Source organism: Ictalurus punctatus, chromosome 4, assembly GCF_001660625.3.
Source record: "Ictalurus punctatus breed USDA103 chromosome 4, Coco_2.0, whole genome shotgun sequence".
Taxonomy (NCBI): domain Eukaryota; kingdom Metazoa; phylum Chordata; class Actinopteri; order Siluriformes; family Ictaluridae; genus Ictalurus; species Ictalurus punctatus.
The window spans coordinates 33445844-33469779 of NC_071284.1; the positions used below are offsets into that span (position 1 = coordinate 33445844).

General features: G+C 43.6%; 1 protein-coding gene across 1 annotated transcript in view; it reads left to right on the forward strand.

The window, feature by feature from the left end:
* Positions 1 to 488: 488 nt before the first annotated feature.
* Positions 489 to 23936, forward strand: part of chst8 (carbohydrate (N-acetylgalactosamine 4-0) sulfotransferase 8) — an 82298-nt gene continuing 58850 nt past the window's right edge. The window contains exon 1 of the mRNA XM_017465737.3: positions 489 to 859. The gene's annotated coding sequence lies outside the window, so the exon portion shown is untranslated. The remainder of the gene's footprint in view (positions 860 to 23936) is intronic.

Below are 23936 nucleotides of genomic sequence, written 5' to 3' on the forward strand. Positions count from 1 at the left end.
CGGATGAAACCCACGCAGACACGGGGACATGTGAAAGTTCATACAGAGAGAAACCCAAGCCCAGGATTGGAGCAGTGATGACCTCGGCTATGCTCAGAAACTGTACACCTGCAGCATGACCTTTGATCTACCCTGATAATACATGTAGTGAGTGTAGGGTTTAACTGAACAATGAATGCTCTCACGTTCATCATCCTCCAATGTACTGATGTACTGATTATATATATATATACTGTATACTATATACTATATACTATATATATATATATATATATATATATATATATATATATATATATATATATATATATATGTATGCACTTTCTATACAGAGCTTGTGGGAAGATTCAGAGCTCCAAATAGGCACACGCCCACATCTCTCTCTCTCTCTCTCTCTCTCTCCCCCTCTCTCTCTCTCTCTCTCTCTCTCTCTGTGCTATAAACTCAGATGCTGAGTCGATTTCTCCGCCACACACCGGACACCGAGTTGTGCAACGCACTTTGGCACTCCTCCGCCGCTTGCACGCGCGCACGCGGAGATTTCTCGAGCCCCAAACACGCTGGTTCTCGAGGTGGGTTCTCTTGTTTTGCCTCCGTCAGGCGGGTGGTGCCCAGTCTCTCTCTCTCTCTCTCTCTCTCTCTCACGACACGCGCGGATCCGTATAGAGAGATTAGAGATCAGCAGCAGATTAGACCACAGACGTGAGATTGAGCGGAAGCGGGACGAAGCGGAGCGGAGCGCGAGCGCGGCGAGAGGCGTGGATGTTGGAGCGCGTGCAGCCGAGCAGCGGCTCGCGCTCTGATGGTGCTGAGGAGAGGAGACGGAGCGCAGCTTCACTTTCTCTGCTCATATGAACAGGTCAGTGTGTCTGATTTCTACTGCAACTCCACACAAACACCTCGTCTTCACCGCCCCGTCATCCTCCGGTGATCCATCAGAAACTATTACTCCATAGAGTCCATCCATTACTGCATAGAGTCCATCCATTACTGCATAGAGTCCATCCATTACTCCATAGAGTCCATCTATTACTCCATAGAGTCCATCCATTACTCCATAGAGTCCATCTATTACTCCATAGAGTCCATCTATTACTCCATAGAGTCCATCCATTACTGCATAGAGTCCATCTATTACTCCATAGAGTCCATCTATTACTCCATAGAGTCCATCCATTACTCCATAGAGTCCATCCATTACTGCATAGAGTCCATCCATTACTGCATAGAGTCCATCCATTACTCCATAGAGTCCATCCATTACTGCATAGAGTCCATCCATTACTCCATAGAGTCCATCCATTACTCCATAGAGTCCATCCATTACTCCATAGAGTCCATCTATTACTCCATAGAGTCCATCCATTACTCCATAGAGTCCATCCATTACTCCATAGAGTCCATCTATTACTCCATAGAGTCCATCCATTACTGCATAGAGTCCATCTATTACTCCATAGAGTCCATCTATTACTCCATAGAGTCCATCTATTACTCCATAGAGTCCATCCATTACTCCATAGAGTCCATCCATTACTCCATAGAGTCCATCTATTACTCCATAGAGTCCATCCATTACTGCATAGAGTCCATCTATTACTCCATAGAGTCCATCTATTACTCCATAGAGTCCATCTATTACTCCATAGAGTCCATCTATTACTCCATAGAGTCCATCTATTACTCCATAGAGTCCATATATTACTCCATAGAGTCCATCTATTACTCCATAGAGTCCATCCATTACTGCATAGAGTCCATATATTACTCCATAGAGTCCATATATTACTCCATAGAGTCCATCTATTACTCCATAGAGTCCATCCATTACTCCATAGAGTCCATCTATTACTCCATAGAGTCCATCCATTACTGCATAGAGTCCATCTATTACTCCATAGAGTCCATATATTACTCCATAGAGTCCATCTATTACTCCATAGAGTCCATCTATTACTCCATAGAGTCCATGCATTACTGCATAGAGTCCATCCATTACTCTATAGAGTCCATCCATTACTCTATAGAGTCCATCTCTTACTCCATAGAGTCCATCCATTACTCCATAGAGTCCATCCATTACTCCACAGAGTCCATCTCTTACTCCATAGAGTCCATCCATTACTGCATAAAGTCCATCCATTACTGCATAGAGTCCATCTCTTACTCCATAGAGTCCATCCATTATTCCATAGAGTCCATCCATTATTCCATAGAGTCCATCCATTACTCCATAGAGTCCATCCATTACTCCATAGAGTCCATCTATTACTGCATAGAGTCCATCCATTACTCCATAGAGTCCATCCATTACTCCATAGAGTCCATCCATTACTCCATAGAGTCCATCTCTTACTCCATAGAGTCCATCTATTACTCCATAGAGTCCATCTCTTACTCCATAGAGTCCATCTCTTACTCCATAGAGTCCATCCATTACTGCATAAAGTCCATCCATTACTGCATAGGGTCCATCCATTACTTCAGTGTTTTCTCTTCTACAGTACACTTTCATCCGTTCAGTTATTCCATTACTCACATTTCACTCGGGTTATTATAACAGCAATAATAATAATAATAATAATAATAATAATAATAATAATAATAATAACAACAACAACAACAACAACAACAACAAAAACAACAACAACAACAATAATAATAATAATAATAATAATAATAATAGTAATAATAATAATAATAATAATAAAGTCTTGACAGTAATAATAGACTAATACATTTTCATTTAAAATGAGTTGATTCAAAGTGAGTGGGATTTTGACCGTTGGATTGTTGCCATGGAGATGGAGTTCGTCTTGCACGCGCGATATTTGTCCTAAGGAGAAAGTTATATACTAATTTGTTTACTATTTTTCTCTTCTTCAATTAACACGTTCAATTCATTCATTCTTTTAAATAAAAATGTAACTCAGGTATTTATTTAATATCACTCTTCCTCACCTCACATTATTAACCGTGACATAAAGCCATGAAATGTTCTAGCATGTTCTGCTAGTTTCAGTTTAAATAAATAACCATGTTAGCACATTTTCTATTAAACGCCATTACAGATATTCCGTTTAAAATACACACACAAAAAAAGAAAATCACAATTTATTAATGTATATATATCAGCAAATAGTATTTGTTTTGTTTTTTTATTCTAATAATCACAGACGTTTGTTTCAACTTAGCTGTTTTAAACCGATTTTGACCGTTAGATTGTTGCCATGGAGATGCAGTTCGGCTTGCACGCGCGATAGTCTTCTGTATGCAGCTAGCTGTACACAAGTTTCATGCTAGGTTTTTAGCTGTAACTCTAACGATACTGTATTTCAGGGTTTTTCTTTAAAAAGTGGCCTTTAATCAATTCAACTGCTCCATTAGTAAAATTAAAAAAAAAAAAAAAAGGATTTAATATTACGTAGTGGAAACTGTACATGTCAAAACATTGTTTATCATGACAAAAACTGCCTATATATTAGTAGCTTGTTTAGTTAGTTAGCCTACAGTTAAAAAAAACAACAACAACAACAACATCACTTGACAATAATTTAAAATAAATCAAAATCTAAATTTAAAGATCTTGATTCATTTTTTTTTTAACTGAACAGATATATATGGAATTTTGATTGTTGGATTGTTGCTATGGTGATGAGGTTGTTATTATGCCAGATATTTTTGTGCTAATCATTTCAGTAAATAATCAGACTAAAACTGAACAAATAGGCTACAGATCAATGAATAGAATGTTTTCTTAATGATACCATAATTGTTTGGCCTCATCAATAATATCGTATGAAAAAAGCAGTTCAGCTAACTCTGCTTATATTAACTAGCATAAACGTATTTAGCGAACTAACTTAGCTTAAAGGAAACATCCGCCCTGATCAACGTGATCTTTACAATCAACGTGTAACCTTCAGTGACGTCCAAAATGTATTTTAGTAATGAACACCCGCGTGGACTTTCGTCATGTCGGAGTATTTTCACTTTAATGGTTTCCTACGTTACCCACAATGCCGGACGACTGACTAGCATCGCGAGCCAAGGATCGCACCCGTCATCTCACAGATCTCTGACTAGCCGAGGACGATCTCGTATTCCACTTCTTCACTACTTTCCACTGGATTTCTCATGAATATGACGCCGAATGTCGGTGGAACACGTGAGGACGTCACCGCACTTAAGGCAAACGTCATGTAAAAGCTAACGAAGGGGAATTATACATGAATACACTTACTAACGGTACATAATTATTTCAGTTATTGTTAGCATCCCGTCACCTTGCTCGTGCACAGTGTGAGTAGGTTGTATGTGGTGTATAATTACACAACTAAGGGAAAGTTAGCTGTAATTAATTCTGGTCATTTATAGCTCTTTCAGCCTTTATACCCAAGGGAAAGAAATCTGTAATTAAAAACAACACACCAACAAGCAGAAACGTCTTCAAGGCTCTCTTCTAGTGCACGTGGGATTTTCTTGCAAGAACTCCAGCGGAAAATTAAATTTAACCGTGTCCAACGCACTTTAACAGCGTTTAATTGTGTCCAGTCGGATTTATTAAAAAAAGATGCGAAAGTCCATGTGCTACTGTAATTACTGTAATAATCTGCACATGACCGCCATTAAAACTCGTAATTAAAACTCAGAGCTTTGGGACTAATTTTGATTCCGGAGCTTCGGCTCATCCGTGGTCGGTTGTAGCTAATACTTTATTTTTTCTATTTAAGTACTACTTTTATTTCTAGCAGTCACTGTTTGGGGCGTAGACACTGGGGCATTTTCATTTGGAGGAAATATTATGGTATTAATCGACCGTTTATGAACGGTCAGAATGCAGGTACGGACGCGAGTGCAGGTGTTCCGTGTTTATTGTGAACACGGACGGAATCCAAAGTCAAAGTCAGTATTCAGGAGAGGGTCCGGTGATGAGCAAACAACGTCAGCTAGACGAGGCAAGGGCGAAAACGAGAGAAACAGAAACTAAATCAAAACCCGAACGTGGCTTGAGAGTCCGTATATATAACGTGAGTGTGTAAGTGAGTCCAGGTGTGTGTGATCAGTAATCAGATGAGTGTGAACGTGAGAGAGTCGGTGGTGGCTGGGGCTGCGTCTCAATCTGATCCCTAGCTCAGTAGTCATGGCGCTGATCAGGGAGTCGGACATTTTAAGGGCCGTCTCAATTGCGAAATCCTTCCTGTGCACCGGAACGTTCACGTTGTAAAAAATCCCACAATGCACCACAAAAACCGGGACGCATCGATGCTCGGTATGTTCCCTTAGTGGGAATGACGTCATGTTTTCTGAAGCCGCTCAGCTCGAAAACAGTGCCGGACGAACTCTCAGCCAATCAGCTATCGTTGTTGTGGCTCTCGAAATGATGACTTTGAACTTTATTTGATTTACGGTTTGTTTAAGTCTAACGATTTTTAAAAATCCACCAGCTAGTGAACGATCCTGCCTGAAGTACCATGACAGAAACACCCGTGATTAAACCAACAAATTTATATATCGGTCATGCCTGCTGTTGATGAATGCCAGCGGTGACAACGCGAGTATGTGGTGCTGTCGCTGGAAATTGAGTCATCAGTGTCCCGATGTGTAGTGAGCCAGGGTCTTTACCAGCGCCCCAGCTCGTGTACACCGTATACTGACTGACCAGCTAGGGGAGCTAGGGAGCTGATTGAGACGCACCCTGGGTGTTTCAGTCCTCGGCAGCCATGTTTCTAGGCCTCGCTGTATTCTGGGAATTTTACCGTGAGGCCGATTCCAGCGTCAGCGTGACAGAATCACAGTCCAGTGGTGAAAATGAAAGGAAGGGTGTAGTACAAAATCTTTTCACGAAAATCTTTTTTGACATCTTTGTACATATAACAAAAAAAGATAAAGTCCCAGATTGACATTTCTATCAAGTCTCTCACACTGTCGGTATCTATCACACTGCTGTTACAAGCTGAAAGAGCGAGAAGCTATGAGGAAGGGAAGTGTGCAGGCCGAAACTCATCCAAGATATGAACATGCTAATAGTGAGAGCAGCGGCAGCAATGCAACGTGTTCACAACAGCAGTGGATTAAATACAGACAAAGGATTTACAGTGCCGTCGTGTCTCCTGGGAACGGAGAGTAATGTGATTTAGGACACGTCCAAAGTGAGGGGGCCGTGAAGAATTGGAGAAAAGAGAGAACCGCTGGAGGAAGGAACTTGATGTGGTTTAAAAAAAAAATACAGTATACAGTTTTGGGTGTTTTTAGTTATTTATTTTTACGAACGCTTTAAGCGCGGTTAATTATTTGTCGTGCTGTACGTGCTAATAGACAGCTGCTTGAAGCCGTGGGCTGCGTCTCAAATCGCGTAGTTACCGTCTATGTAGTAGCCGAGATACATGTATTTTTCCCCACTACAGGCCTATAGTAGGAAAGTTTGCGGTTTGGGACGCGGCCGTGCTCTCTTGTTCGCCGTAAAACGTAAAACTGCCGTGTGTGATCGTGTCCTGTCGCAAAATGCGGTGAAAACTCTCACACGACGCTCATAATGTGATTACGGTGTGTACATGTCTGTAATACACGTCCATAATAATACTCCTAAAACAGGACTACTCCACCTGTCTTAATTCCATTAGAGCTTAATTCGATTATGACCGTAGTTAGATTAAGGTAAGTAAAAATTGCTGTTTACATGGTAGTTTCTTAATCAAAGTATGGTCTTAATCGGATTAAGAGTGGATTATTGTTGTCCATGTAAACGCAGCTAGTGATGTCACCGTCTGATCATACACCGTGACGATCTGTGAAGCCGTGACTCCGTGACGCCCCTAGTCATGAAGATACCAAAACACACCAGGCTAGTTTGTTAGCTGAATGCAAGACACTTTAATTCCGCTTCGCACACAGGAAAAACGCTGATATATTTTTTTCCGATTTTGCGGAGGAGCTGTGTACAGAGAACCCTGACTGATCCTAAACCCACCATACACATTTATTAAGGCTGCTGCTGGCTTCACATGAGAGCTCATTAGAAATCTTCCACTCTTGAATGCACGTGAATCAACTGTTTTTAATGCATCCTGCTTCAGGCTGACTCTCTAGCTCACAGCCACATCCTCGCTGCCGAATTAAGTCTTGATTTAATTTTAATTCACTTCAATTAACTCCAGTGACGGCTGGCGGTGATATTAGACGCCGGGCTAAAATCTAATATGTCAACAGCTCGAACAAGTATTAGTGCTGAGCATTAAATCACGAGGTCGCATTGATGGCATCATAAGAATGATGTGGTGCAAACACACACACACACACACACACGCTCTCGATAATAATAGGATTTAGGATTTGTTCTTTACTTGGACACTGTGTGTTTAATGGATCTACTTTTAACTCAGGGATTTCATCCTCATCCTCAAACATTAGCTGTGAATTAAACGTGTCGGTTTCATTCGGACGTGAGCTGAGGTTTGGTTCAGGAGGGATGAAAATCCCACAGGTATATGGACAAAAGTTTGTGTACACCTGACAATCACACCCACATGTGCTTCTTCCACAAACTGGTGCCACAAAATTGGAAGCTTTCAACGTTGAAGGACATTTTTGTACGCTGTAGCGTTAAGATTTCTTTTCAAGCATGACGACGCCCCTGTGCACAAAGCGAGCTCCATGAAGACATGGTGTGTTAAGGTTGGACTGGAAGAACTCGAGTGTCCTGCACAGAGCCCTGACCTCAACCCCACTGAACTGAACTGTAACTGGACTCTCCTCGACATCGCAACATCAGTACCTGACCTCACTAATGCTCCTGTAGCTGAATGAACACAAATCCCCCACAGCCACGCCCCAAAATCTAGTGGAAAGCCTTCCCAGAAAAGTGGAGCTTATGAGAGCAGAATCTAGAATGGGATGTTCAACAAGCACATAAGGGTGTAATGGGGAGGTGTCCAAATACTTTTGACCCTACCGTGTATAACACAAGATAACACCAATGTTTGCTAAAAATACTAAATGAGTTTTGCTGTGCAGTTCTCGACATTACTGAGTAATTCTGATGGTCTGTTATTTCTTAGCAGAAGCCTGAAACCGCTGATGAAATCATTTCGAAACAGTACTGTCTCTCAAATTAACCCCTAAAACCCCAAAGACCCATCTGAGGCACCTCATTTCCATTCCTCACTCTCTAACTACATTTTCACTGCATTTACTGAATAATTTATAGTACTTTCTGTATAATATGTCTTAAGATGAATAATTGAATACTAAGTTGGAAACATTTTCTTTGATAAGTAACTGTATAATAAGGAGCGTAATAAAATTCCTCCATTTCACATCGGGGTCATGATCACCCATTTGGGATTAATTATCTCTTAAATATGCACTGAAGAGAGTTTATACTACTTTAGCCTTATCCTAACAGTGTGAAGTAAATGCTACAAATAATCTGTAGGGTTACTAAGTTAAGGGCCTTAATCTGGTTCAACAGACACTGGAGGCCAGACGAACACTCAGTACCAATTACATCCCAGTTCCATCCCAATTACATTCCAGTTCCATCCCAATTACATTCCAGTTCCATCCCAATTACATTCCAGTTCCATCCCAATTACATCCCAGTTACATATCAGCTACATCCCAATTACATTCCAGTTCCATCCCAATTACATCCAAATTACATATCAGCTACATCCCAATTACATCCCAGTTCCATCCCAGTTCCATATCAGCTACATCCCAATTACATCCCAGTTCCATTCCAGTTACATATCAGCTACATCCCAATTACATTCCAGTTCCATCCCAATTACATCCCAATTACATATCAAGTTATATCCCAATCACATCCCAACTACATCCCAAATCCATTCCAGTTCCATCCCAGTTACATATCAGGTACATCCCAGTTACATCCCAATTACCTCCCAATTACATATCAGGTACATCCCAATTTCAAATCAGGTACATCCCAATTACATCCCTGGTTACATCCCAGTTACATATCAGGTACATCCAATTACATCCCAGTTACATCCCAATTACTTCCCAATTACATCCCAATTAAATCCCAATTACATCCCAGTTACATATCAGGTACATCCCAATTTCAAATCAGGTACATCTCAATTAAATATCAGGTACATTCCAATTACATCCCAATTACATCCCAGTTACATCCCAATTACATCCCAGTTACATCCCAATTACATCCCAGTTACATATAAGGTACATCCCAATTTCAAATCAGGTACATCTCAATTACATATCAGGAACATCCCAATTCCATCCCAGTTACATATCAGGTACATCCCAATGACATATCAGGTGCATCCCAATTAACTCCCAGTTATATATTGGGTACATCCCAATTAAATCCCAGTTACATCCCAATTACATCCCAGTTACATATTAGGTACATCCCACTCACATTACAATTACATTCCAGTTACACCGCAATAACAGGGATGGACGCATCACTTGGACAAGCAGTTTACGTCTATGAATTTTTTTTAAAAGTCCCTATTTGCCAGGTGCTGATGTTTACTCGACTGCTCCTGTTTCGTCTCGTCTCCAAAATCTGAAGAAAGAAAATAAACCCTAGTGCTTATGTTTTCAAAAAGTTTTCATTCAGTGCTTATCAGTGCTCTACACTTAAAGGAGTATTCTTATATATACCCTATGTATACCCCTGAGTGGGACACGTTGCTCTGGCACGTCGCCCTGACACGTGACTCTGACGTTTCTACAGGAGCCCGTCACGTTGTGATGTTGGGTGTCAGAATCAGAAACGTGTTCACAGACATATTCCTTTTACAAAGATACTAACAGAAGACGGTTGTAGTTACCTACGGTTAACCAGGTAACATGTGGTCGCTAGAATCATGCGTGTTTATTTGCGTGCATCTCTTTTTGTTTACTAAAGGAGTCTATACACTATATGCTTCATGATGGTGTGATGGCCATTGATACTGTAACTACACACACCGAGCACCTTATTAGGAACACCTACTCATTCATGCAATCATCTAATCAGCCAATCGTGTGGCAGCGGTGCAATGTATAACATCATGCAGATACAGGGCCAGCAGCTTCGGGTAATGCTCACATCAAGCATCAGAATAGGGGGAAAATGTGATCTGGGTGATTTTGACCGTGGCATGGTTGTCGGTGCCAGACGGACTGGTGTGAGTATTTCTATACCTGCTGATCTCCTGGGATTTTCACACACAACAGTCTGTAGAGTTTACTCAGAATGGTGCAGTAAAAACAAATCCCGTGTGTGGCAGACAGGTCAATGGAGAACGGCCAGACTGGTCCGAGCTGACAGAAAGGCTACAGTAACTCAGATCACCACTCTGTACCATTGTGGTGAGAAGAAAAGCATCTCAGAATGCACAACATGCTGAACCTTGATGGTCTACAACAGCAGAAGACCACATTGGGTTCTATTTCTGTCAGCCAAGAACTGAAAGCTGAGGCTGGAGTGGGCACAGGCTCACCAAAACCGGTTGAAGACTGCAAAAACATAGCCTGATCTAATGAATCTCGATTTCTGCTGACGCACATAGATGGTAGGTGCGAACAGCACGAACAGCATCCATGGACCACGACCTACCTTGTGTCAACAGTCCAGGCTGGTGGAGGTGGTGTAATGGTGTGGGGAATGTTTTCTTGGTACATTTTGGGCCCGTTAACGCCAATCAATCACCGCGCGAACGCCACGGCCTATTTGAACATTGTCGCTGACCGTGCATGCCCCTTCATGGCCACAATTTACCATCTCCTAATGGCTCCTTCCAGCATGATGATGCACCATGCCACAAACAAAAAGTCATCTCAAACTGGTTTCATGAGCATAGCGTTCTTCACTAGCCTTCTCAGTCACCGGATCTGACTACAACGAAACACCTTTGGGATGCAGCGTGAAATCGCACCTGAAAATTCTGCAGGAATTACGGGATGCAGTCATCTCAGCGTGAGGTAGAATCTCAAAGGAATGTTTCCAACGTCTTCTGAAATCCATGCCATGAAGAATTGAGGCTGTTATGAAACAGCGATGAAACCAGAACAAAGTGCTCGCACAACACGCCTTTAAACATACCGAGAAGAGAATTACGACACTGACCAGACTCGAATAATATCTTACACATGTGACGCGAGGACAGAGCACCACAGCTCATAAACATGACGTGCTAAAGTTGAGGAAAAAAAAAAAGTGGATAAGGATTATGACGACGCACAGATGCTCCTTTCCCGGGAATCTGTGTACGCATTATTTTCCCTTTAGTCTGTATTAAAGCACTTAACTAGCTTCGCCATGCCTTATTACACTACTCTTTAGCCTGGTCAGTTAGGTTCCCAGGCAACCAAAACACAGGACCGGACATGCACCAAAGCTTTCATTTTCCCGGTGGGCGAGCTAATACGTTCGTGATTTGTCCGCCTCTGCAATTATATGTGCACGGAATTTCAAAAGGCCGGAAGAAATCTCATCATCTTTTATTTTTCCAAACTTTTTCAGGGATTCAATATAGCCGGGTCTTACTGTAAAATCTCTCCAGGCACAGCTTTATCATCAATATGAGCCGTTTTATGTTGTAGCTTTACTCTCCACACACACACACACACACACACACACACACACACACACACACACACACACACACACACACACACACTTCCTGTGCGCTCTGAATTTCCCCCTTAAACACCACACGGCCACCAGAGGGCAGTGCGCAGCTGAAAGGTGTGTACAGGTACAGTAAATCTTCACACACACACATTTATTGATACAGCGTCCTATAAACACCCCTCAGTCGATAAGTGTTTTCCTCGTAGATCTAAAGTGTGTGTGAGATGATATTGTGGTAGGAAGTATGGACTGATCACTCTCAGACTAGATCATATATCCTTCACATTTCATCTTCTACTACTGCGCATCTCTATTCGATCTTTTTTCAGCATCGCTCATGTTCACGTCACAAAAACACATCATGATATAACCGTAAACGAAGCAGGATGTTGAAGCGAATTCACCAGAAATCGACAGTCGACGTGCTCCGGAGCTTGTGCTTGTGATGTTTACACTCCCACTGTGCTGCATGTGAAGGAAGAGGAAACAGTGGATGGACGTTAAAAAAAAAAAAAAAAAAAGAAGGCGTTTGGTTCATTTTGTGCAGCAGCAGTTCTGACAGTCGTGCAGCTGCAAATCGCAGGTTTATACGCTATTAACGCTCGTTCTGATGCACCTTCGTTTCCATAGTAACGGCTTACGCGGGGACGTTTCGCTGGACTTTGAGGAAACACCTTGGTGATATTCCTGTTACATTCCTGTAAGGGTTAAGGATTATAAATTGTGTGTGTGTGTGTGTGTGTGTGTGTGCATGACATGACAGATGACGCTGCCCCACTTCATCAGTGTCCAATCAGGTTACTGTCTAACCTGCTCTGCCTCAATAACACTGTCATTCCTGCTGAAGGTTTCCACTCGGTGACGTCCGTATCGGATATTACACACGTCTGTACGAAGACGCAGGAAACGCTCCTCGGGAGACAGGTGTCAAGGTCGGGACTAGACAAGTCAGGCATTTCCTAATGCAATATTTTACTCCTCTTTTAGCTGTCACTTCTAAGCAAAAAAACAAATAAACAAAAAACCATAAAGTAAATGTGTACGTTTTAAGTAAATGTGTATGAGTTTCAAGCCGCGTATTCTGATTCATTTCTGACTTTCCATTATTAGCATGTTTTACAAAAAGTTAAGACTTATTATGTTACTGGCGCACTGTGACATCAGCTCATCATGGAGCAGAGCTTATTTTAAAGGATATGTCTGTAAGTGACCCCTTTTTCCTAGTGAAACAGATGGTTTTTGGACACAGGGACATGAGGACACTGGCGTTGCTCGTTAAGGGCTCTCTGGCAGTGCTGGGATTTGAACTTACAACCCTCCAGTCAGTGATACAGAAGGGTTAGCACGTTCGCCTCACACCTCCAAGGTCGGGGGTTCGATTCCCACCGTGGCCCTGTGTGTGCGGAGTTTGCATGTTCTGTATCCGGTTTCCTCCGGGTACTCCGGTTTCCTCCCCCAGTCCAAAGACATGCATGGTAGTTTGATTGGCGTGTCCGTAGTGTATGAATGGGTGTGTGAGTGTATATGTGAATGTCCAGGGTGTACCCCGCCTTGTGCCCGATGCTCCCTTGGATAGGCTCCAGGTTCCTCGTGACCCTGAAAAGGATAAGCGGTATAGAAGATGGATGGGTGGACTATCACAAAAAAAACTAGACGAGATCCTATAAGCAATTTACCAACAATTAGAATTTATTTATTAATTTAAGAGCCTGGAATTTGTACAAAAATCCATTTATAGTTATGTTTAATGTCGTGGAACATCTGTGAAACAAGTTCCGGTTCCCAGTGACGTTGCAGCAGCTGTAAATGTCACGTTACTGAGAATCCACAAAGCACACAGAGAACCGTCTGTCCTGAAGATGTGGGAGAACTTAAAACTATAGCTTTACCTCTGACGGTTAGAAAGCGCTGACACTGGAGACTCCTTCCCTAAATGTGCAAATGCAAGGTTGATGCAACTAATAAAGTGGCCACTGACTGTATGTCTGTATGAAAGTTTGTATACAGTATAAAAGATGAGATTTTGTTATTCAAAAGTAAAAATCATTTCTGAGCAGCTGGATATCGCACCAATGCATGAAAAGGGAATGGAAAGTGAAATGAAAGATCTTTAAGTAGCCACAACAGCATTCAGCCTCCTAGCTGAGCGTCTCCTTACAGAAAACTTCACCGTATCAACATGTGTTTCTTATTAGTTTTTTAGTTCGTGTGGAGCGTCCGCTGTAGATGTCCCTGTGAATGAGCTGTTACTATAGATATGATAATGCATTTATAGAAATGTGCAACTATTGACAGAGCTGCTGTTATAGAAAACGAATCAACGCCTTCTGACCAATCAGGATCCAGAATTCAACAGAGCTGTGGTGTAATAATATTAATACGCAAGTAACGGGCGTTAGTATTAGGCATAAGTGTTAGTGACAGTCTTTTGCTCTTTGTTAGCATGATAGTGCATTAGCATGGGGACTGCATTAGCATGGTAGTGCATTAGCATGGGCACTGCATTAGCATGGGACTACACTAGCATGGGGACTGCACTAGCATAGGGACTGCGCTAGCATAGGGACTGCACTAGCATGGGGACTGCACTAGCATGGGACTGCATTAGCATGGGGACTGCATTAGCATGAGTCTGCACTAGCATGGGGACTGCATTAGTATGAGACTGCACTAGCATAGGGACTGCATGAGCATAGGGACTGCACTAGCATAGGGACTGCATTAGCATGAGACTGCACTAGCATGGGGACTGCACTAGCATGGGGACTGCACTAGCATAGGGACTGCATTAGCATGGGGACTGCACTAGCATGGGGACTGTACTAGCATAGGGACTGCACTAACATGGGGACTGCATTAGCATGGGACTGCACTAGCATAGGGACTGCACTAGCATAGGGACTGCATTAGCATGGGACTGCACTAGCATAGGGACTGCATTAGCATGGGACTGCACTAGCATAGGGACTGCATTAGCATGAGACTGCACTAGCATGGGGACTGCACTAGCATGGGGACTGCATTAGCATGGGACTGCATTAGCATAGGGACTGCACTAGCATGGGGACTGTACTAGCATAGGGACTGCACTAACATGGGGACTGCACTAGCATGGGGACTGCACTAGCATAGGGACTGCATTAGCATGGGATTGCACTAGCATAGGGACTGCATTAGCATGGGGACTGCATTAGCATGGGACTGCACTAGCATAGGGACTGCACTAGCATAGGGACTGCATTAGCATGGGACTGCACTAGCATAGGGACTGCATTAGCATGGGACTGCACTAGCATAGGGACTGCATTAGCATGTGTTCAGCCACTGAAGGTTTGGCATCACTGCTGCTCTTCAGTACCAGTAAATGTGTTAGTTCTTGTTAGCATGGTGCCTGCTACACCACCAGGCTCTGACGCATGACTCCTCTGAGAGCCTGTGAGCTCATTTGTACTCTTACCAAATGTGTGTGTGTGTGTGTGTGTGTGTGTGTGTGTGTGTACATTCAGTGTGATTGTTTTTTTATCTGTCTGTGTGAGAGTGAGACATGTGCATTTGTGTGTGTGCTTTGAGAAATAAAATGTGTATTTCTTATTTGTTCATGTGATCTTGTTTGCACAGAGGAAGTGTGTGTGTGTGTGTGTGTGTGTGTGTGTGTGTGTGTGTGTGTGTGTGTGTGTGTGTGTGTGTGTGTGTTCGTGTGCTGAGACTTTCAGTACTGGCATAGTCCCAGCAGGCTGAAACATGCTCCAGCTCTACAGATGGCTGTGCCGGACGCCTCGCTCTCACAAACTCGGGACAGAACCGACAAGGTGCATGTGACGGAGATGTGAGAAAGAGGCAGAGAGAGAGAGAAAGAGAGAGAGAGAAAGAGAGAGAGAGAGAGAAACAATATATAATAGATGTTTGCCTCGCTTTTGTCTCCCGACCGAACAGTCGTGACCTTCTCTGATTGAGCCGTACAGTCCGACTATTAAAATAATCAGCCTCCAATTCAGTAATCAGACCCACATTCAGCTGCTAAGGATGTATATTTTGTAAAGCAAAAGGAAAATAATGTTCAAGCACGAGTAACATTAGTGCTTCGCTCACCTGCTGTAATTTTACAGAAAACGAACGAAAAGCGTTTGGTGAGAAAACGCTTTCAGAACAAGGTTCATTATCCTCGTCCTCTTTCACACACAATTATCATTAAGTGCCTTTTGTAAAGGATCAAACAAACGGTCGCTCCGTAAACGCGCCTTTCTTCATTCGACCGACTCGGACGATGACGTTTTAGAGACTTTAAGTAAATTAGGAAAAGTGTTACGAGCCAGAGCCAGATGTTTCCGGGCCCCTGGAGAACCTGAAGATCAGCGTTTTCCCCGCTCCGACTCTCCTGATTCAACTAATCAGAACATCCCTGAGAGAAAGTCTCCCGTACACTCTGCTCAAACAGATCCGCTTCCAGAGTGAAGTAGAAAAGTCTTCAGGTCTTTCTAGGACCTAAGTTAATTTGATCAGTGCTTTATCGCGGATGTGGGCGTGGTTTAACGTGGGTCGGTACCAGCAGGCAGGTGATTGCGGACCAGCATGTTGTCGAGCTTCTTTTAACGTGATATCTCTATTCTGTTCTAAAACGTTTTAGGTTGTTGTCCAGCGTCCCTAGTGGCAGTAAAAACGCCGCGGAGATTGTTCCACGGAACACACGCGGGAGATTTTTTATTAGACTGCGTGACATACAGCAGAGGCGATGCTCGTCGTAATAAAAGCCCATTTTAATGCTCCACAAAGTCCTCGGTAGCATCGAGCGTTCAGCATGTAGTGCAGATGTGGAGTAGACGGTCGGCTTTATCTGTGCTGAACATTTCAGTGAGATCCTGTGAGATATGTGGTGTGATTTGAAATGATTTATGGACGTCGGGCCTTGGTGCATGAGCAGGACGCGGAGGACACAGCCTGAGTTAAAGGTCATCCCGGATCAGTGTAGGAAAATTCATTCCTACAGCCCTGCTGTGGTAGTGAGTAATGAGAAACGAGAGGGATTCGGTGTAGATAGGGGTGTGCGATGTGACAGAAATATGATCTCGCAAAAGTCATCCTCAAAGGCATTTCTATGATATACAATACGTCTCAGGATATTTAGGATTCCTCACAAACCGCCTCCAAAACGCTAGACTTTATTCCATGGGAACAAAAACGTACTGATGTTAATGTTTTTTTATATTTATGTCTGAATCGGTCACTCTGGGGTTCGATTTTTAAACTGTGAAGCGGCACGCCGGATTAGCGGGTAACGTTGCTGCCTCGCAGCTCCCCGGTTTGATCCTGAGCTCGCGTCACTCTCCGAGTGGAGCTTCACGCGTCTTCTCTCACCCGTGTGGGTTTCCTCAGGGTTCATCAGGTTTCTCAGGGAGGTGGAACGGCTATGCGAAATTGCCCCTAAGTGTGAATGTGTGTGTGTGTGCGTGCTGCCGTGTGATTCCCACCATCACCCACGTCATCCTCAGTGTTCCCGGGCTCGACTCCAGATCCACCGCCACCCTGACCAGGATAAAGCTCTTACTGAGAGGGAGCGAGTGAGTGAGATCCCACAGCTTCCATTTTTTCACACGTTACCGATATTACGCCTGTTAGAGCGTCACGTGATACCTGATACCGCCGTTACAGCGATGTCCTCGTAGTAACCATGGCAACGTTCGGCTGCCAAGGTATGCAAATATCCCGAGATGTGATTGCAGCATGCTTTAAGACGAGTCGTGTCTATATTCACAGGCGTCGTGCTGTACGTGTTGTGTCAGCCGACATGAAAGGCCTTCATGACATGAAGTACAGTGTGTTCGTGGATATTAGAGCAAAATATCTCAAATCTGAACCTCCATACGGAGACTCGGTACCAAACTTTAGACACGTGGCACGTGTTAAGACATCAAACTGATGACCGGCCCAGGGTCACACACACACACACGTCACCTTTAGTGAGAATGAAATTGTTAATTATTCATCTGGAGTGTCAGACAGTTCCCCAGAGAGTGACGAGAGTAAGAGGTTAGGAATAATGCATGAGGGAGTTCGTGACTTTCACCTTGTTTGCTTGTGTCTTTTTTCCGGACGCAGTTTTCTGACCCGTAACTCTACCGGAAGTCCTTTAATGTCCCTGAGTCCAGCCTGGGATGTAACAAAGAGAATTATCCTTCGGTAACATGATGTAGCTGAGCTGAAACTGGAATAGAATTAACCACACACACACACACACACACACACACACACACACACACACACAATAACCACGGCGATGAACCCGTGTGAGGAACCGGCCATATTTCGAGTTGAATTAAGGAGACCATACGTCCCCTTGTTCCCGGACGTGTCCTCCATCCAGGATTTCTAAAGGCGGTGGTCTAGATGCTGTCGAAAACCCTCGTCTCAGATTCTTCTACTAAACGTAGACGAGTGAATTCCACACCATGAATATGAACGGAGAGCCCGGAGACCCAGCCGAAGCCTGCGTGCACCCGACTCTGAATACACGTCAATATGAACAGAACTTTTCGATTTAAGCCCCTCATCCTGAACACAGTCCGGCGAGAGGTGTCTGTGTTGCGTGAGGATCTCAGCAATGCAGCAGCAAAGGCGAAGCAGACTGAAGAAGATCTAAAAGAGTTTGTGGCTTTAGGTGACGAAACGTATTGCTCTTCGTCGGTCACGTTAAAGTGCGGAATTACGATGTGAAGCCGTACACAGAGAGGATTATAGCGAGAATACTGGAACAATTCAGTAGAGACATGAGTGTGGAGAATCTATCGTATGGAGTCGAACCCCCAACCGGTCTCCTTATTATAGAGCATAAAAGATCGATTTGAGGTGTGATGAAGACCGTTTAGAGTTTACAACACTAAACGAGATCGATTCCCCGAGAGCTTTCTGTACCGGTTTAAAGAAATAAAATCTCAGCTCTCGACAGGAAAGAAACTGTGCGTTACCTCTCCGGGTTATTTACCTAACGCAGAAGTATATTTATATCCATTAAGGCTAATGAAATGACTCTCTCAGAAGTGAGAGCTGTGCTGCTTAGATGTGAAGACGAGGAAGCTTTTTGGGTCGTCAGGTGTTCCGCAGCACAGATTCCCCACGTGACGGTGTGAGGGATTTAGACCGGACCGCAGAGGTACGAGGTCAGTGAACAGGAAGGCTACAGCGGGTTTGAGAGAACGGACGGCGCCGTGCCTGAAAAACAGGGAGAGACAGCTTCTCTGGGCCACGCTGCTGAACGGAGAAAGCCGCGAATGTCTGCACTGTTGCAACCTGAAATTTTATACTGAACTCTATACTGAAATTTTATACTGAACTCTATGCTGAAATTTTATTCTGAACGAGTTCGACCTACTAACTAGTTACGTTTATTTACAATCCCGACGTTAGTGTTGCAGAAGTCCTGAAGACTAAACACAAATGCTAGCGATTGTAGCTACAGCCAACTCATAAATCGTTCATATGTCTGACCACGCCCACTTCTTTTTCCCATCAAAGCCACAGGTGATACTATCATCAATTGGGGGCTCGTTAGAAAGATGGCATATTACACATCATCTCACAAGCCTAGTGTACAAATAATTTGCTCAGCTCTTATTGTGACCTCAATAAACACTGGTGATATAACACACGTGTGATATTAATACTACGTACTGTAAGTAAGTAAGTAATTACACTGTAAGTAATAAAGAATAATTCTCAAATAAATATCAGAGTGGAAAGCTTACTGACTGTGAAAAAGTGCTGACACTGGAGACTCCTTCCATATATGAAAACTTCACATTTCCATCCCAGACATGAAATATTCTTGTCTCAGGTGTCCCGACTGCTGATTTATCTGTCCTTGTGTGTATTTGTGAGTAGTGCTTTTGTGTGTGTGTGTGTGTGTGTGTGTGTGTGTGTGTGTGTGTGTGTGTGTGTGTGTGTGTGTGTGTGTGTTCTATTCAGTTCAAAGCACCATCGTGGTTGCTGGCAGGGTGAAGGACAGGGACTCCTGTGTGAGTTTGCATCAATATTTCATAAGCGTGTAATGGGTTCACGGCTGCTCGGGGGTCACCGCTTAAACAGAAGAAGCATCTCTGCGCCTTTTCTCTCCGTGTCTGCTGCATGTGATCTCTCCTTCCCTCTCTCTCTCTTTCTCTGTCTCTTCCTCCCTCACTCTTTCTTTCGCTCTGTGATGATCGGTCTCTCGCCCTTCCAAAGCAATCACAGTGAACACTCTGCTAACTGATTCCATTCAGATGCGGTCTGGCCAGCAGCGCTGCACTGGTGGAGCTGGTGCATGATGGGACTGGCTTCAGTTCTGTGAGCTGTAATTTAAAACCCCCCTTTTGTTCACACTGGTCCCTCTCCACGTGCCACCTGCAGTCCTCTAAAGCAGACAGGAACTCACATTGTTTTTGCCAAGTGTTTATCATGTGAATAGAGCGGTTAAGCACCACAGGATTAGAGCAACAAGCCTGTCATTTTAATTAAAAGTCTAATTCGGTTTGTGGACGACGAGGAGACGTGCTGCTCGGTGAGTTCTCTCTGGGTTCTTAGAGGGACATTTTCAGTGTTTGCTGGCTTTAGCTGTACATTAGGGGCAGTACAGTATAAAGCCGTCATCTGCAGGTCCACTACTGTTAGAAAACGAATCAACACTCTATGGATGGAGAGTTTAGTCCAGCTGTGCTTGTGGCTCACACAGGGTTAAATCCGCTCTGTTTTTGCTTTCGTAAGCACGAGTGTTTTAAATGTGATGTGAGTAGCTACAGGAAGCCGGTGGAACACAGTCGTGTGGTGATGGAGAACGTGGGGGCGTCGAAGATAAGGCGTGCCGCTTCATTCCGGATCAGGAGCGGGACGATCACCTGAGAGTTCAACACAGGACTTTTCATGTGGTTTCATTTCCTTCACCAGTAAATATCATCTGCATAGAGATCCTACTCAGACTGATACCGGAGCTCTGCTTTTATTATGATCTGAAAATATCAGCGCAATAAGCTCTCATGTCCAGTAAGCTCTCGTCCGGAGGAAATGATGTCTCAGTTCCTCTCTCTGTTTAGATCACGTCTACTGGATTCAGCTTTCATAGGCGTTGTTTTTATGGCAAGTTATAATATATTATGAAGGTTTCATACTTCTATTATAGGATTAAGGTCATTTTTAGCGGTTTTATCAAACACAGGAGTGGAGGGTTGATTTGAAGCTGCTTGCTAATATAATCTTGAACTCAACTCCTGTGAATGAATGTAGAATATAGAATATTTTTATACACGTACGCAGTGGACTGAAATGCTGCTTATGCTTTTAGAGCTGATATAATTGCTAAACCCTGCTTTATCAATGACACTGTCATTGTCAGTGTGGTGTATATGTGTGTGTATGGATGAACGTGATAGGCTGACCGTTTCCTCTCCAGGCAGGTGAGTTATTGATTATTTAAAAGAGACTTGATCAAGTTGCCTGTGGAATTGATTTTGGAGTGAGTCCACCATTATATCATAATTATCTGTTTTAATACTGTAACAGTACTTTCAGCACTGAGTCTCATAAAGGTGTCACTGTGGCCAACGTTTCATCCATATATCAATAAAACTGAACAGGTGCAATAGACTTGATCCAGAGCCAGATCACCCTGCAGCTCTCGCCTGGTTTCCCACTGAAGCTAAGCATGGTTGTGCCTTGCCAGGATGGGAGACCTCCTTAGGAAAACTACGGTTGTTGCTAGAAGTGGTATTAGAGAGGCCAGCAGGTGGTGCTCACCATGTGGTGTGTGGGAGGTTGGTGTAGTGACGGGGACACTATGCTGTAAAAACAGCACCGTCCGTCAGATGGCTAAACCGAAGTCCTTAAAAATGTGGTCATTAAAAATCTCCCATTTGCCCTTCTCTATCACGGCCCCCTAATAATCTCCATTCCTGCGTTGGCTACATCACTCTCCTCTCCTTTCCACTAATAGCTGGTGTGTGGTGGGCGTTCTGGTGCACTATGGCTGCCTTCGCATCATCCAGGTGGATCCTACACACTGGTGATGGTTGAGGAGATTTCCCCCTCATACAATGTAAAGTGCTTTGAGTGCCTAGAAAATTATTATTATCGATAGACTCCAGAATCACCGCAACCCTGACCAGGTTAGAGCACTTAGTGAAAATGACTGAATAAATAAATTCATGTATTTCCTTTGCTATCAGTGATCGAGCTTCATCTGCATATATCCACTTGGACTGCAGCCTTGTTTTTGAACCAATCACCTTGCTCTGTGAGGTTTTCCTCTGTATCCTTCTGCAAGGTTTACCGCTCTGTATCTTATGTGTATGCACTATTTAACAGCTTGTCACTGGGATACATTGCACAAAGTACAACAACAAAGTAACTTCAAGGCGTAAAAACCAAACAACAGACAAGAACATGCAACAAGGGAGCTACAAAGGCAGAGACCCACTGAACTAATAAATGGCTCAAGGAGACACAGATGAAACGGCGAGTGATAACAAAGGAACATAAAGCTTGGCAAGGTGGAATAACTAAAACACAAACACAACATGGCATTAGTATTCTGGGGAAGTGGGGCATTGCTGCGTGCTGTGTGTGTTACTGTCGTGAGATAAACGTGTCATTTATCCAAATTCTACACCAGTTCCAACGTTATATAACTGCTGTGCTTCACCAAGGACGCCAAATGACTTCAATATAGGGAATGACAAAATGGTGGAGGGGGTCACAGAGAACAAGGACGAAATATGTTGTCCTCTAGTTATCTCTTGTACTCGCTTCTCGGGTCCAGTTTGGTGTAGAGACATGATCGAGTGTAGTGGAGTCCACGGTTTTTCTTGTTTATAAGGACACCCCAATCAGTTCTCCCTTATCACATAACAGCTACCAACTGGAGAGGGTGAAGGCTAACACGTGATTCCGCCAAGACACATGAAGGCAGCCAATCGCATTTTTTTCAAACTGCTGCCCATGCTGCATCACAGGGCAGCACAACACACTCATACGCTATCTACCCGCTTCCACATGCCTGAGCTTACAGATGCCTATGATTGGCTAGTGATGTTGTGATTGACAGGGAAGAGAGAGTGCCCCTCCCTCCCAGAGAGCATGGTCAGTTTAATGGCTTTAGTAGTTAGTCGAGCTCCTTTTGCTGTTATGACCTGCTGCAAAAAAGATGCAAAGCCAGACACCAGTTTCTGTCAGCGTTCCCGAGGAATCTTCTCCCGTTCCTCATGAGCAACGGCCTCCAGTTCAGTAATATTCTTGGGTGTGCGTGCTGCAACCGCCTTCTTCACATCCCACCAGAGATTTTCTGGTGTCAGGTGACTGTGATGGCTCTGTAGAATCTTCCAGGACTTCATCTGTAACCAAGCCTTTGTGGAATTTGAGGTACGCTTGGGATCATTGTCCTGTTGGAAGGTCCGATGACGCCCAAGCTTCAGCTTCCTCACAGACGGCATGACGTTTTCTCCTAGGATTTCCTGATACTTCAACGAATCCATCTCGCCTTCCACATGCTGCAGGTTTCCGGTGTTAGAGGATGCAAAGCAGCCGCAGAGCATCACCGAGCCTCCACCATGCTCGACTGTGGACAGAGTGTTCTTTCTTCATTCTTCTTCCTCCAGACATACCGCTGATCCATCGTGCTGAAAAGTTCCAGTTTAGTTTCATCGCTCCACAGAACAGAATCCCAAAACTTCTGTGAATTATTTATATGATTTTGAGACGACTTTTCTTGTGCTTTTGGGTCAGTAGCGGCGAATGTCTTGGAGTTCTGGCATTGAAACCTTCTGCGTTAGTACACACCTTACTGTGCTCACTGAAACCTCAGCGTCTGTTACACCAAGTCTTGCTGCAGGTCTTTTACAGTCACTCGAGGGTTTTTCACAACCTGCCTCCTCAGAAATCTGCTTGCAGCCGCTGATACCTTCCTTTTTCCGGGTATTTCATGCATTTTCTACCACTAGCCAGTTCAGGTTCAAGTGAGACAACACCTGTTTTGCATATTTGCGCTGTTTCTATGGATTCTATTTCTAGAGCTCCAATTCAGGGGGGGAATAATTTTGAGACTGGAGAAATCATTATAAGTTGCATTTTCAGTTGAGTTTGGGGAAACCACTTGAAGCGTTCGCTGTGTTGAACTATTTCAGTTGCTTTTGTTTGATTTGTTCATCGCAAACAGATGAAGGTCTGTACATTTTGGCAGTAAACCTGATTTGCACTGGGGGTTGAATCATTTTGATTGCAACTGTACATGCTATACTCCTTTCTCATCAGTGATTATAGAGTTACAAGATCATATCTGATCCTGGATTTATTTGTGTCAGAAGCCACT